Source organism: Triturus cristatus, chromosome 9, assembly GCF_964204655.1.
Source record: "Triturus cristatus chromosome 9, aTriCri1.1, whole genome shotgun sequence".
Classification (NCBI taxonomy): domain Eukaryota; kingdom Metazoa; phylum Chordata; class Amphibia; order Caudata; family Salamandridae; genus Triturus; species Triturus cristatus.
In genome coordinates, this window is record NC_140592.1 from 953,336,340 (window position 1) to 953,351,335 (window position 14,996).

General features: G+C 41.6%; 1 protein-coding gene across 2 annotated transcripts in view; it reads left to right on the top strand.

Annotated features, from left to right (window-relative positions):
- The first annotated feature begins 1,953 nt into the window (after positions 1-1,953).
- Positions 1,954-14,996, top strand: part of PTPN21 (protein tyrosine phosphatase non-receptor type 21) — a 438,348-nt gene continuing 425,305 nt past the window's right edge. For both annotated transcript variants that reach the window (XM_085626579.1, XM_085626580.1), the window contains exon 1: positions 1,954-2,140. The gene's annotated coding sequence lies outside the window, so the exon portion shown is untranslated. The remainder of the gene's footprint in view (positions 2,141-14,996) is intronic.

Here is a 14,996-nt window from a genome sequence, read left to right on the forward strand (position 1 = left end):
AGTGTAGCAACAACGACCTCTTGACGGCGCCATCTGTTTCTCTGGTGGCGGTAAAGTAATTGTCCAGCCGGCCAACCCACACGTTCCACCTTGGTGACGCAGTGGCGGGATCAATTAGTTCGCTGAACGGTGGTAGCGCGCTCACCTGGGAATGCACTGGCGTTGCTGGAGCTGCCGCTGCTGCTTGCAGTGGGGCCGCTGCTGCTCCTGCTTGGTCCGTCATGTCTGTGCTTTGTGGCACTCTTTTTCTTTTTTCTTTTTTTAATTTTGCTTGACTGAGCCTCCTGCTGTCTGTGAGTGTGTCGTGACGTATCCCCTTTACTGTCCCTTTTTTTTCCACAATACTCTGGTCTTGCTTCAGCACCTCACTCTGCCCCCTCTTGTTCCTCTGATATGCTGGGTGTTTCCCCTGCGTGGTGCTTATTGGTGTCTTCCCTTGTGGGCTGTGGTGTTCATTCTTGTGGCCCTTTTCCTGTGTAATGGCAGTGTTTTACTATGCCAGTCCGTAATGGACCTCCTGTGGCCCTCTTCCACTCTATTTGAGTTGTGTTTGCCAATGCTTGTTTCCTGTTGGTGTTGCTGTGTCTCTAGGGCATGTGCCTCGACTGACCGACAAGCACCGCTGGGGTTCCCTTGCGCTGCCGCCGCTTCGGGCACACCTTCCGCTCCAGGCAGGCAAAAACTCACCACTGCGCATGCGCGCACCTACGTGATGAGCGCAGGCCTCAATACACTTCCAGACACCGCGCGTGGCCCAGGAGAAGCGCGACCCGGAGCGTAGCTGATGGGTTAGTTGCCGCGGTTCAGGGAGCGATAGCAGAGCTCACCTCGACCTGCCCACGGGCGACCCTTCGCACGCCTATCCGCCGACAGTGCGGACCTCACGCAGCAGGGACCATCAGGCAGTAGGTGGCTGGAGTGTGGATTGGCCGCGACGATCCGCAGCCGAGGTGAGGGGTTCCGAAAGCCTACACCCTCGTCGCCAGTGTTGGGACCATGGGGGGTGGGGTTTGTGTGCACATATGGCAAAGGGTAAATGGGGACGTCGCAAAGATTAACACAGACACGATGATCACTGGTATGGACCGGAAGTCCCGAGCGAATCCGGTCCCTTTATTTAAAGCCTTCTGGCCACGCCTGGCCAGAAGGTGATACAAAGTAGAGGTGAGGTTCCGGGTTGGGGTCTCTCTCACTCGGAGCGGCTAACAACTAGACCGCTACACCAACATTGCTTACCGGTTTGTACTTAAGAACAAAGTTAAATAAAATCATGAAAAAACACCCTTTCACCTCTTCCTTTCCCTTCACTCTCTGCACTCACCCCAACTGTACTGTCCACTAAACCCTCCTAAACATGCTTTACAGACTCTTCCCTCTTTTCAATCCATTTCATCCCACTACTAGGCACACATATTCACCACTCCCAACAACATCAAACATCATTACTTTACTAACTGAACTTCAATTGATCTATCCCTATTCAAAACACTAGTGAAAATGCATTAGAACTAATCCAACTAGAAAAAGGAATCACATTCTACATCAATATTTGCCACTAATTTAGTTGCCGGAGTGTCAAAATTTGGATGTTCTGAGAGTACAGAATTTCTGAAAATGTTAAAAAGAATGGAAATAATAATTTGGGTCGCCTTTCGAAACGAGAATTTGCAAGCGCGAATTAAAAAGGTGTGCACAGCATTTCTTAGCCACTGACTCGTATTTATTAGGCGTAGAAACACAACGCTATTTAACGTTTATGAACTGTTTTCAATGGCTTGAAAGAGTTTTGTTGAGCTGTATAGCGTAGGGCTTGAAATGATTACCTCCAAGATGGCTGCTGTATTTCCCCGTCATTCATGGCTTCTGTTTTAGCCCCTGTGTGTTTTCTCTCTTCCTAGCGGAGGGATGTGCCAAGAGTATTTTTTGTTCAAGCAAAGCAGGAAGTGAGCCTATGCCTCTGTAAAAAGTAGTCCGACTGGGAGGAGGTGGTGGAATGGTGTAGAGAAGACGCGGCTCCACATAAACAGAGAGACAGAAAGAGGGTGAAAAAAAGCATCGGAGAGGAGCCCTGTTGGAGATTTCCCACGACACACGGCGGGAGAAAACAAGTGCAACTCTTCCCAGCAGTGGGGCAGAGCAGGTAAACACAGCTGCCAGGATTTCTGCGTGATTACTCACCAGTCCTGTTCTTACTTCGTTTCTCACAGTCACTTTGTGGATATTGTGCTTGACCGAATCAAAAGTAGACTTAAGTCAGGCAAGAGCGGAGCCTGGTGTAAAGTCGTGCGATTCTGCATTTGTTTAATGATTCTAGTCTGTTTATATTTATTTAAAGAGCTTTTACTACTGCCCAACTATAACTGGTGATTATCCGATGTTACGGCAACAGTGTGTGCGTTTGTTTATACTTCAGCATTTGCAGCATGCAATCCATAACATTCATAGTGCATGGGTTTTTACATGCACATTGTCAGGATACACTTGCCTATGTGTATTTGTGTCTCCTTGTCATACAATATGCGACTTTACTATTGTAATCAAGTATTTATTGAATCCTTAAAAAAAAATACATTGACTAAGTTATTTGAGTATGAGATTCCTAATGTATTTAGGGGTTATTCTTTTGACACGAGATGTCTGCCAATTTTTAGAGTATTTTAGACGGCACTGGCACTGCTTGTTTTGATGGGCTACACCTCAACGAGCAATCTTGCAGACGATAAATGTCTGTAGCTGTCAGGTCATAGGCCGACTTGAGTGACTGGAGGTTCATACATTTCATGTAATACAATATGTAACGATTTATGAAGCTTTTGAAAATTTGTGTAAGTTTTGGTGTTTGTATTTTAGTTTGCACTCCAAAGCAATCTAAGAAAAGTGTGCACTCATTGTGACCCTCATATAGGATTATAGATGGGTAGCACTGAATAATGGGGATGTTTTTCATGAGTAGCTTTGAGTGACATCAAATGCGCAACAAGAGCGAAGCTCGGGTTGTCTGGGCCAGCTGTTAATAAACTGTTGACTTGTGTGGACCCCCACTTAATAATTACTTTAACAAAGGGATCCACACTGAATCATTATTGGAATACAGGGACCCCACTGAGTCCTTACTAGAGGCCGGGAACTGCAGCCTAAGCATTTTCGATTATTTGTACTACAAAACAATATACAAGAATGCAGAAACAAACATTAATCAAACTAATACAACAATGATAAAATATTTAATTCACTAACAAATATACAACAATCAACATTTTTATGGGAAAGCTGGTGCTTTTTAAAATCAGTTGAGGCCACTTATTGTCCGTACTATATTCTGTTTGATGCACTAGAACTAGTCCCACACATCACTCAATTCAGTTTTATTAACAGTTGATGTAAACCTCTGCTGAGGACAAGAACAAAATACAAAAATTAGCAAATGATTCATAAAAAGAGGCTGCTACTTAAATACTTTTTTTACATAATTCCTGGAGATGGTGTGAAATATCAGCTGTTAGATTTGACTGCCGACATGGACTAAGACTGTATCACTTTGCAACTGCGAACATTCCTCTAAAATTGCGGAGACTCGGAGCTTACTGATTAAGGTCTACTTTTAATTTGGAAAATCTCAATACGACTAGATGTTATGGGGAAAACAGTGCTAAGGACAAAGCCCTGAATAAGTCTCTGGAAAGGGACAAAACGCGTTGGTTACATTTGCTGAACATTTTGTACAACATAAATAAAGAACTATGAAGAAATATCATGTCTACATGAATCTGATTGGAGTCTGTGCAACCCTTAACTGAAGCGCTTTGAATGAATAATTATTTTCTTCTTTTCTGTTCTTACCCTAAACAAATAGTGGGTGCTGATGTTTTTATTAAAATACAAAAATTGTTTTAATAATGCAATAGTACATCTATGCACAAAAGCACCTTCCATCATGACAACAATCGATAATTATTTAAAACATCAAAATCCCTTAAATAGTTAAACATCTTCTACCGTATCAAGAAAGATAACGTGCATAATTCTTCAAGAGTTTATAAGTTAAAATTCACTATTTATGAAGAAAACGATTTATAATATCATCTACAATAGTACTTCTGTGCACGTTCTCTTCTAACATAATTATATGCTCCGCAACAAAGCGTACATTTTTTTTTATATGTGTAAAAATCCCTCAAATTATGTAAATATTATTTAGACTATCTGGGGAAAGAGGGCTGCGAGATAAAGTGCAACAATGGATCATGAGTTGATAAATTAAAATTCACTATTAATGGATATATAAATCTGTTTCTAATCAATCAATAACTTAATTTTTAGCATCCAGTTACAGATTCCTTAACATTTACATAATGTCTTAACATATTTTTAATTTTACTTCTTTATTTATATAAACTTTATTAATCTGTCAATATTTTTTAATTTTCTAAGAAGTTGTGGACCCCTGTGGAGGGTTTGTGGTTCCCACCCCACCCCCCGTGGTCCTAGACCACATGTTAGGAACCTCTGGTCTATGCTGTCACTCGGAACCCCGAGTGAAAAACGTCACTGTTACTTTTTACCCATTTATAATTTTAAGTTATGTATGTCCACCCAAAATGTTATTCCCTTACTTTCATCTGCTACGCAGAGGAGTCGTGAGAAACCTCACATAATGCTTCTCCTCACTGTCCCAAATGTTTAAAAAAAAAAAAAAACTGGCCTCTAGCCACGCAACCCACGACCCTCTGTCATCTCAACTCCCTCCCCTCCCGAAGCTGTGCCTTCTGGCCCACAACAGAGCAGAGAATCAGCACTGCTCTGATAGGCTCTCAGAGAGCCCTGTCGCAGCTGTTTAGAGTTCCTGTTTGACATGGCCAAAGTGGGTACCAGCGTTTGTTATGCATTGTCTCTATGTAAAAGTAGTGAATTACCCGATTTAGAATTTGATGTTCACGCTAGTGGCTCTCAGCGAGAATCAAACATAACGTGTGTGTGTGTGTGTGTGTTTATATATATATATATGTATAAGAAATACCCTTTCAAAGCTGTAATACTGTGCCTGGAGTGGTAATTGGCTTTTGTCATTTTACAGCTCGGCAAGGATAGCACTGTGCTAGTCCTATGCTTAAAGACTTTGCTGTACAAATGGCAAAAGACTTTGTCCTTTTCTATCTCAGCGTGGATGGCACTGTGCTAATCCTATGCTTAAAGATTTTGATAGAAACACAGACATTTGACGTGAGCAGATCTAGAGTGTCGCTGGTGTTGAGAGTGCTCCCATACAGGGGCTGCTTTCCACCTAAACTTGAGAACTACCCAGATTTCTCTGCTTCTTCTTTGCATAATTTATTCGTCACTCTATGCCTGAAAGGGTATTTCTTTAACTTATACTGGGTGCTCCCTTGTGTCTGGACAAAGCTATACCTCTCTGAAGAGCTCTAATTAGAGCGAAACACTGTGTCAGGGGTTGCTTTTACTCATTTCAGGTTGGCTTGATTGGTATTTTACCAATTCAAAGCTGTAATACTGTGCCTGGAGTGGTAATTGGCTTTTGTCATTTTACAGCTCGGCAAGGATAGCACTGTGCTAGTCCTATGCTTAAAGACTTTGCTGTACAAATGGCAAAAGACTTTGTCCTTTTCTATCTCGGCGTGGATGGCACTGTGCTAATCCTATGCTTAAAGATTTTGATAGAAACACAGACATTTGACTTGAGCAGATCTAGAGTGTTGCTGGTGTTGAGAGTGCTCCATACAGGGGCTGCTTTCCACCTATACTTGAGAACTACCCAGAGTTCTCTGCTTCTTCTATATATATATATATATATATATATATATATATATATATATATATTTTTTTTTTTTTAAATTTTGAAACTGTCATCTTGTAGGAAGATTAGCTGTGTATTAATTTATATCAGCATTCCTCATGTTAAATTTGGTGATGAAGGAAGCTGCTCTTGCTAGTAATGACAATTCCAAACGGTTTCAGTTTGATATTCGTAGTCGTATGTGGGTTTTTGGCATATAATGAATTGCCATGGAGGCAGTTAAAACATTCTATTTGATTGCAGTTACGTTTTCAAGCTCCATTTTGGTATGGAGTGTTTTTGGTTAGTATTATTTCGTTAACTAGAATAGGTCTTCATTATGTGTGTGGGATTTCTATTTTTTTTTTTTAACCTGGTCTCTACTTGTCCAAAGTGTTAAAAACACAGACATGCCACAACTGTGAGCTTTAAAAACCACTTGTGAGTGGTCAACTGAATTTATCAACTGGGGTGTCATGTTTTTGTTGCTGTTTGGGACTCAAGAGCAATTTCTAAAGCAATGTACATTATTGTTATTTCTCCCCACAAAACAATAAGGCAGCATTGTTTGTATTCTAAAGGTAGCTTATCCACAAACATTAAATGACCCATGTAATGTCTGTCAGCACTGCAAGTGCTTTGTTTTGGCGTAGAAGTGGCAAGTCAGCCACCCACCCTATTGCGCTGCTGTATTTGTTACATGGCAACAGGTGTCGTTTACAGACGACCATAGAGAAAGCATTGCAATCCTGTTTGTTAACCACAGAAGGGAATGAATGCTGAGTCAAGCAACAGAATTCCTGCAATGCAGTAGAGAGATTTTGCATCTCTTCCCAGTTCAGATTTTTTCTGGACTTTCATGTACTTGCCGATTGGACCCAACAATCAGTGAGTCCACTAGAAGGGTGTCACATTTCTGCAGAAATGTTACACCCCACCAGTGGTCGAAGGGGGTTTGGCTCTAGCATCCACCAGTACCCCCAAAGGGAACTTAATACTGTCTGTCTTTGTTAACAATTTTGTGCATCATCTAGACATTGAAGAGGACCGCATAGCAGACTAAATTGTATGTTTACCATAGACAGGACCTTACTGGTGGCAGTCTTCCATGAGTACTGGTACCTTGGCCATGGCCAGTGGGATGAGAAGCAGACCCTCCGACTGAATGGAAGACAAGTAAAAGGCCTAGCTGAAGAAGTCTCTGCATGTTGGACACATCGAGGAAGTGACATCTCCTGGGAGTCATGTAAAACTTGTAGTTCTGCTTGCCAGAATCACAACGAAACAAGCTACCATTGCTGGAGGTTGAGGAATTGAGAAATGTTGAACTTGTACCTGGTCTTTGACCGCCACTCTCCTCCTCCCTCCAACACCCGTAGTGATAGTGTACAGGAATCCCAATTGCCAGACACCCTATAGCCTGTTGAATGGACACACGCATCTATTTAGTGGGAGCCAGCTTTTAGCAGCAACAACGTGGGTGGAACCATTGTTCCAGTTAGAGTGGAAATAATTTAAAGTGGCTGGAGGTTGAAAACTCTAATTTGGAAGTCTATTTCAAGGTGCCTACTTCACTGACCTGCCCAGCTTTGCAGTGGGGACAAAAAATAGCAGAGCAGAAGACCAGACAGATTCATTAATATTCTGTTTTGTCTGGCACCTCTGCACCATTGACTGCTTGAAGGAATACATTGTGGTTAGATTTGACGACTGCACCAAAATGCCCCCACATCAAATAACTTTAGCCACAGGGCTGAATGGTAACAGAAATTCTAACGGCTAGCATTCAGAACTATATTTTAGTTGCCTATTAACTAAATCCTATTCTTCATAACTGAACCTTCAGTTTATTGAGCGTTATTTTTTGTATGGTGGTATATTTGAGTTTATAAATCTTACCTCCTCTTAAAGTAAACCTTAAGTGCTTTATTTTGCTGCACTGTAGATTCAAGTACCTGGAGGCAGAATCATGGTTATCCAGTTGTAATGCACAAGGACTTGTGGCCCTGGGGCACCAGTTGTAAACAACCGTGCCCACCTTGGTCACCTCCTTGTAATCACTGATTGGTACCCAGAGCAAGACACTTTTTAACATTTTAAAGAGTAGCATCCTTATTTCAGTTTCTGGGCATGCCCTGAAACCCATCTTTATAGATTTGTCCCCAATTTTATTTCTTAGATAGTCTAAAATTTACTCAAGAACTTGCCTCTTTTTATTTCCCAGTAGGAGCTGTATTCTTCTGGCTTTGCATTTTTGGCTTCATGCATTCAAATCATTATTTCTGCTGTTCGCATCCCTTGATCATCAGATATTGTGTATTTGGAGGAATTTGCCTTCGCTAATGCTGGCACAAGTAAATCCACGTTTGAACTGAATACGTCTGTTCTTTGTTGACCACCTACCAAATGTTATATGTACTTCTATTGTTTCTTATGTACAACAATTCTGTTTGAAATGTTAAGCTGCTAAATACATTTTTCATATCTTCACGGACAACAGAACATAGCGTTCTAAAGCCTATTTGTTTCTCCCTTCACTATGCTACAGCCACACATGCAGCCGAAAGAGTTGCACTAGTCCTACATATTTACTGTGGCCACTGTGACTTGTAGGCCATCTAAATAAAGATGAGCGAGTTCAGCTGGCATTTATTTCGATTTCTAAAAGTCTTGGCAGGGTAATGGTGGTCGCTTATTTTTCCCATATGGGCATGCTCCAGACGTTTCCTTCTCAGTTTGAAGAACAGATTGAGAATAACCGCATCTGGCAGGCAGGCTGATGGGCTAGGTGCCATGGAATGCGTTATTAATATGAAGCTTGTGCTTGTGTCTGTGTTAAAAAGTTTGCATTGTCAAAAGTGGATGAATTCCAAATTAGAATTGCCTTTGTTCAAAGATTGGTATTTCCGCTACAGGTGGCAAAATCAAACAAAATAAATATGGTGTATTGCTGCAAAGTAAAGTAATTCAGAAAATTAGGTGTTGAGATGAATGGAACAATGTGGTAAAATAGCCCGACTTTATCCGCCTGAATTAAGCCCGCTGTGATGCTAAAGTTGCTTGCAGCTATATAAATACTTTCTGTGACTTTTTTCGGATGCATAGCAACCTGCCTGGATCAGCCCAGCCATTTAATGCCATCATTAAATTTGTCGCACTTGACATGCGTGGTGGTAGCCATTCTTGATGACTTCTTAGTAGTAGATGGATATGCACTAAGTGCTTTTGTAAGTACGTCAGATTTCAGGCCAGCTTCTTCAAAGGGGGCTTGTAGAGTAATGTGTGCCTCTAACACCCCAAAGAAATGTTATGAAAAAATCTTCTTTCCATTAATGATCAGGCTTGAACCATTAACGGCGCTTTATACTCGTCCCCCACCACTATTACGCATCACTAGCTAATTAATTGTTATTGGGGCATATTGTGATCATCTGTGTCCCCAAAATCTTGAGGAAATTATCAAAAAAGCCCTATTAGTTTCTGGTAACTGATATCTAGGGGAGGCAAAGATGCTGCTCAAAATGTGTCCCGCAATGTAGGTTGGTTTGGTAACGGCTAGTTAAGCCTCAGGTCTTGATGCTGAATGCAGACATATTTGATAGACCAAGACCCTCCAAAGATCGTGAGTCATGCATTTTTTTTAGTTGCAAGTTGTCTCAAACAAACTTTCCATACTAACCAAAGACATTAAATTAGTTCACTGTGGAGTGATTTTTCATGATTGCACAGATATTTAAAGTCATTGGAACTTTTTAGAATACTGCTAAATATTGGTTGCATTGCAAGTGCTGTAATAACACGATATAAGGAACTAAGTCAATGGTGCTCAGGCAAAAAGTCTGGATTGACAAATCATTTTCAATTAATGGTCATTTTAAAACAACAAATCCCTCATTGAGTCAGTGTACAAGATTCTTATACAACCATAATACAACAAATACAAAAGTACAACATCATAGGCAAGATAATCTAAAAGAATAAAAGTAGAACAAAAGAAAACCTGCTTCTGCCTAAACATAGGAGGCATATGCTTACATTAACAAATAAAATGAAACATAGCAGCGGGTGACCATCTTGCAACAATATTGTATGTAGTGTGTCACTGTTTTAAATTTCTAGCCTGGCCGCCACGTTAAAAGCCATCATGTTGGCCATTTTGGGATAATAAATAAGAGTACACTGCACAACAGCATTACATGATGGTTGCCTGGTTTAGAGGCAGTGACCGTGCAGGATGCAGTGCACTGCAGATGAATTGAGCAAGTAAGCAGCTCATTTACACTTAAACTTGAGAGTTTGTGTTAAAAAATGAAAAGGCAAGAGGTGAAGGAAGGAAAGGGGATCTATAAAACGCGAACATGGAATACTGAAGGATGGCCATCTAGCCCTGGCACCGCACCTCACTTTTTTTCAGGCAGTTGTGCACATGAGATCAGACATATGCCATTATTTTTTGTCCCCACTGCAAAGCTGGGCAGGTCAGTGAAGTAGGCACCTTGAAATAGACTTCCAAATTAGAGTTTTCAAACTCCAGCCATTTAAATTATTTCCACTTATACAGACTAATAGCAAAAGAGGGCTTACTCAAACCCCTCGATGTATGTGTATAGTCAGTGGTGGCGCCTCCACTAAGGCGGAGGAGCATTGCCCCACTGCTTTTCTCAGTGAAAAAAATTAAATGATAACTTGACGTAATCATTTTGTTTCTGCTGTGGCGTCTTGGCGGGGTGGGCAGATCTGCTGTGCTCTCAGAGCAGGGGAAGGAGTGCTGGGCACTATGTAAATGTGCATGAATGTTTGGCTAGCCATCTCTGTCATTACATCCTGTGTGGAGAACATGCCCAGGCTCCCATACCCTGGCTGAGAGTCGAACGACAGCACTCAGACCAATCTCAACGCTGCATTGCAGCGTTGCGATTGGCTATATAGAGCCTGGGAGCACGTGTGCTTCCTGTTTGCGCAGAAGAAGCCAGGAAGAGTACGGAGAGGACGGAGGAGAGGCGGCGGCCGGCTGGCTGGCAGGTAAGTGATTTTTTTTTTTTTTTAATACCCCCGCCCCCCCCACTCCTCCTGTTTGCTCCTTCTCACCCCACTGCTGCTTCCTGGGAGCAGCCACCACTGTGTATAGTCTGTACTTTTAATGAATTTTGTTTTGAATCCAATATCCCGACCGACAACTAAGCCTGCCAGTCTCCCGAAGAGATTCTAACCAGAATTATTACAGTGCACATATCCTACGCATAGTGTTTGTCAAAAGGTGTAACCAACATGAAAACTCTTACCTTTAGAGGTAGTCTGTGAGAATGCTTGGAGCTAAATGCATGACTGCAGGTATTCACACAATTAAATAACCATCTTCCCTTAAAATCTATTTACCTTTAGCTTATGTGTTTCATAATAAATAAATTAGTTCTACTCCTTTTGTAATAACTTTTCATAAGAAACAGGTTAGACCTATGACATGTGAAATAACATTTCCCAATGAACAAATCAAGCAAGTACCCTTTATCTTTGGCTTTTCACAGTAAGCAACTTAGACCTGCTGTTTTAAGCATAACCATTGCCACAAGGCAACCTTCAGGTATAATGTAATAAAATCCACCCTTAAAGCTAATTGCCTTTAACACATGCTTTTCAGAATATATAAGTGCGGCCTACTGGCTTTGTCCTAACTTTCATGATAAACAGATAAAACATGCCAAATCTGACTTAACTTTTTGCTGTGAACAAATAAAACTTATAGTCTTTTTCCATTGGCTTATCAACGTAACCAGCGTTGGGCCGATAGACGGGTGCTTAGGCTGGTAGTCAACATGCATATAGTTATAAAATTACAAAAATAACCCTCTCTAAAAGATCCAACAAGGATTATGCGAGTGAAAACACTTAACCCACTAAAATAATCTGTGAGATTTCATTTAACAAAATACCACTCTACACCTCTAATTTAGTGTCATAATACTGTTTAAGGCCCATTGGCTTTAGCAAGCACTTTTTACAATATATAAGCCAGACCTTCTGCCTTTATCATAACTTCTCATAATGAACAGTTCAGGTCTATGGCTTTGAACCACTAAGGTCTGGTGACCTCTGTCATTGCCATAACTAACTTGGGCATACTGTATCGAGCATCAGCTTTCCCACAAGGCAACCATCAGACATACCTTCATAAAATTGCAAATGTATAAAAAATTACATTTGACAAAAATGCCTAACGAGGATTATCGGAGTGAAAATCTTTTACCACCACGGTTTGTCACAGGGGATAGCTAACTCTAAAACTCCTGCCTACTACAGCAATCTGTGAGATTTCATATTACAAAATACTTCTCTGCAGGCTTTAATACATAAAAAAACACTCTATCCTGCAATGCCTAGTGACTTTAAAATAAGCATTTCACCAAAATATGTAATTCCTGCTGCCTTTTATCGTAATTTTACATAATAATCCGATCAGGCCCAAAGCCGTGATCATTGGCTTGCCACCATTACCAACAGAGACCTGCTGTAATGAGCATAAGCTTTTCTACAAGGCTAATGGTGCAATACAAACACTCTTTCTTCAGTGGAAGTACAACGTCTGCCCAATCAAATGCTGTGTTCAAGACATCCAACATGTGGGTGGAGCATACATCCCCTTTCTCAGTAGTACTTCTGAAAGCTTTATTTTCCTGTCGATCTCAAAATATGATGACCGCTGCGATATTAAGCTAGACCTAAAAAGTGTTTTGGATTTTATCCAAGTAATCTCATTCAAATTTATCGGTTGACATAATGGGGCCAGGGTCCTTTATTTTCCCTAGACTAAATGGATGTGGTGTTCAAAGCAAAACATGAATTTGCCTATCTCTCTATAAGTATTTATCCTTGGTATTTGTCCGCTTGTGTATGTAGGACTTGCATAGCGCAAACCTAGCTGGAAATCTACAGAGCAGTTTATGATGGGAGGGGGCTGTTCAAGATCTTGTGCAAAAGGGGGAGACAACATTCTTTTCCCATCTACTTAGCACCCAGGAGCATTTGTGAGTTTCATTGATAAAGGTGATCTATGTGTTCCTTACAAGATGATTTTTATTTTTAACTCTTCTGAAGTGGAGGAGAGAATCAACAAGTCTTACGTAAGGTTGATATTAGTCTGAGATGTGGATTTTGTATTAGTCCGGTCATATCATCTATTGATTGTCACTTTTATTGGTGACGCAACAGACCGTGAAGATGCATGCTTGTAAAAGGAAGCTGCGTAGTTTGTGGTGTACAAAGAGAGGGGGTGTCCCCTTCCACTACTGCTGGTTCACAGAGCATACACTGCTGCCCATATCTTTCACAGGCCTGCTCGTCTCTGCAACACTACCCTTCTCCTCGGTCCCCATCTTGGTTCACAACGATTACAGAGAAGTCGCAGGCAAACCATAACCTTGGGTTCTCTATCTTTTCTAGTGATCACAATCCCTGCTCCATTGAGTTCACCTCACCTACAATCCCAGACCTATGGGAAATGATCCCAATGACACATCCTGGGAGTCAAAGTGCAGTAGCAGTATTCAGAGCCTAGGCAAAAGTTGCCATTCTGCCCAGTGTCTTGCTCTGACCACTTAAAAGGATTCTTCAAAAACACACAAAACAATTACTCAGAATTCTGCCAGCTTGCAGCAGCACTACCCAAGCAGGGAGTGGTTGAGTAAAAAGTACCTTTTAAAAAGTCTTCAGATCATCGGAACTGGTTTCTTAGACCCCAGTCCATGTTACATTTGGAATAGAGGTATCCACAATTCCATTATTTATTTATTTATTTATTTATTTTTATCATTTATTAAGCGCGAACAAATGCCCACAGGCGTCTCGGCGCTGTACTGTTATTACTCTCCCGGTGATCTTATGAGTTGTTAGAGGTTAAATAACCAGGTCTTCAATTTTTTCCTAAAGGACATTAAGTTTGAGCAAGATCTTATGGTTTGCGGGAGTGTATTCCATAGTCTTGGGGCGACTACTAGGAAGCGCCTGTCTCCCCAGTTGACTAGCCTGGTCCGTGGCACTACAAGATCATGTAGTTTTGCTGATCGTAGTGTTCGAGTGGGGACATATGGAACCAGATGTTCACACAGGAATTGAGGCGCTTGAAGGTGCAGTGCCTTGTAGACAATGCATAAAGTTTTGAATTTTATTCTGTTCCTAACAGGTAGCCAGTGGAGAGTCCTCAAGGTCTCAGCCACTGGCGCAAATTTAGGAATATCAAGAAGAAGTCTGGCTGCTGCATTTTGGATTGTCTGCATTTTCTTGATAATCCTGACTTGCGCATTCCCAAACAAGCCATTGCAGTAATCCAATGCTGACAAAACCAAGGCGCTGATCAATGTTTTTCCCACGTTTTTTGGAAGGAAAGGGAGAATCTTCCTAACCAGCCGTAATTTATGGAATGCCGTAGAGGCCGTTTGATTGGCATGGGCCATGAAATTTAGATTGTCATCAAAGATGACTCCTAAATTTCTCACCTTCGTGACCGGCTTAGGTACCGCTCCGAAGGAAGAAGGCCACCAGGTTGGGGACCAGCTAGGATTGAGGTGGCCAAAGGTGACCACCTCGGTTTTATCAGAATTAAGTTTCAAACTGTTTGCTGACATCCAGTTACCTATGGCCAGCATACCTGTTCTGAAACGCTCCGCCACTGCTTCCCCATCATTTCTGACAGCCAGTATCAGCTGTGTATCATCTGCATATGAGGTAAGGTTCATCCCATGCGCTTTGATGGTGTTTGCGAGGTCCGACACATATATGTTAAATAGCGTCAGACTGAGGGATGAACCTTGAGGTACCCCACATGACAGCGATAGCTCAGCGGATTCAAACTGGCCCAGTATGACAGACTGGGATCTCTTTGCCAGAAAAGACGCCAATAGATTTTTTGCTAGGCCTTGCACGCCCATTTTTTCGACACGGTTGACTAAGATCTTATGGTCAACCGTGTCGAAGGCGGCCGATAAATCTAGAAGTACCAGGAGCGCTGTACCGCCTTGGTCTCTGATTAATCGGATGTCATCCGCCGCTTTGATGAGCGCAGTTTCCGTTCCATGAAACTTGCGGAATCCAAATTGTGATTCGTCGAGCAGATGATATTGCTCGATGAATTCCGCGAGTTGGATATTCATGGCTTTTTCGATTATTTTAGCCAGAAAGGGTAAGTTTGCAATAGGCCTATAATTTTTTAGTT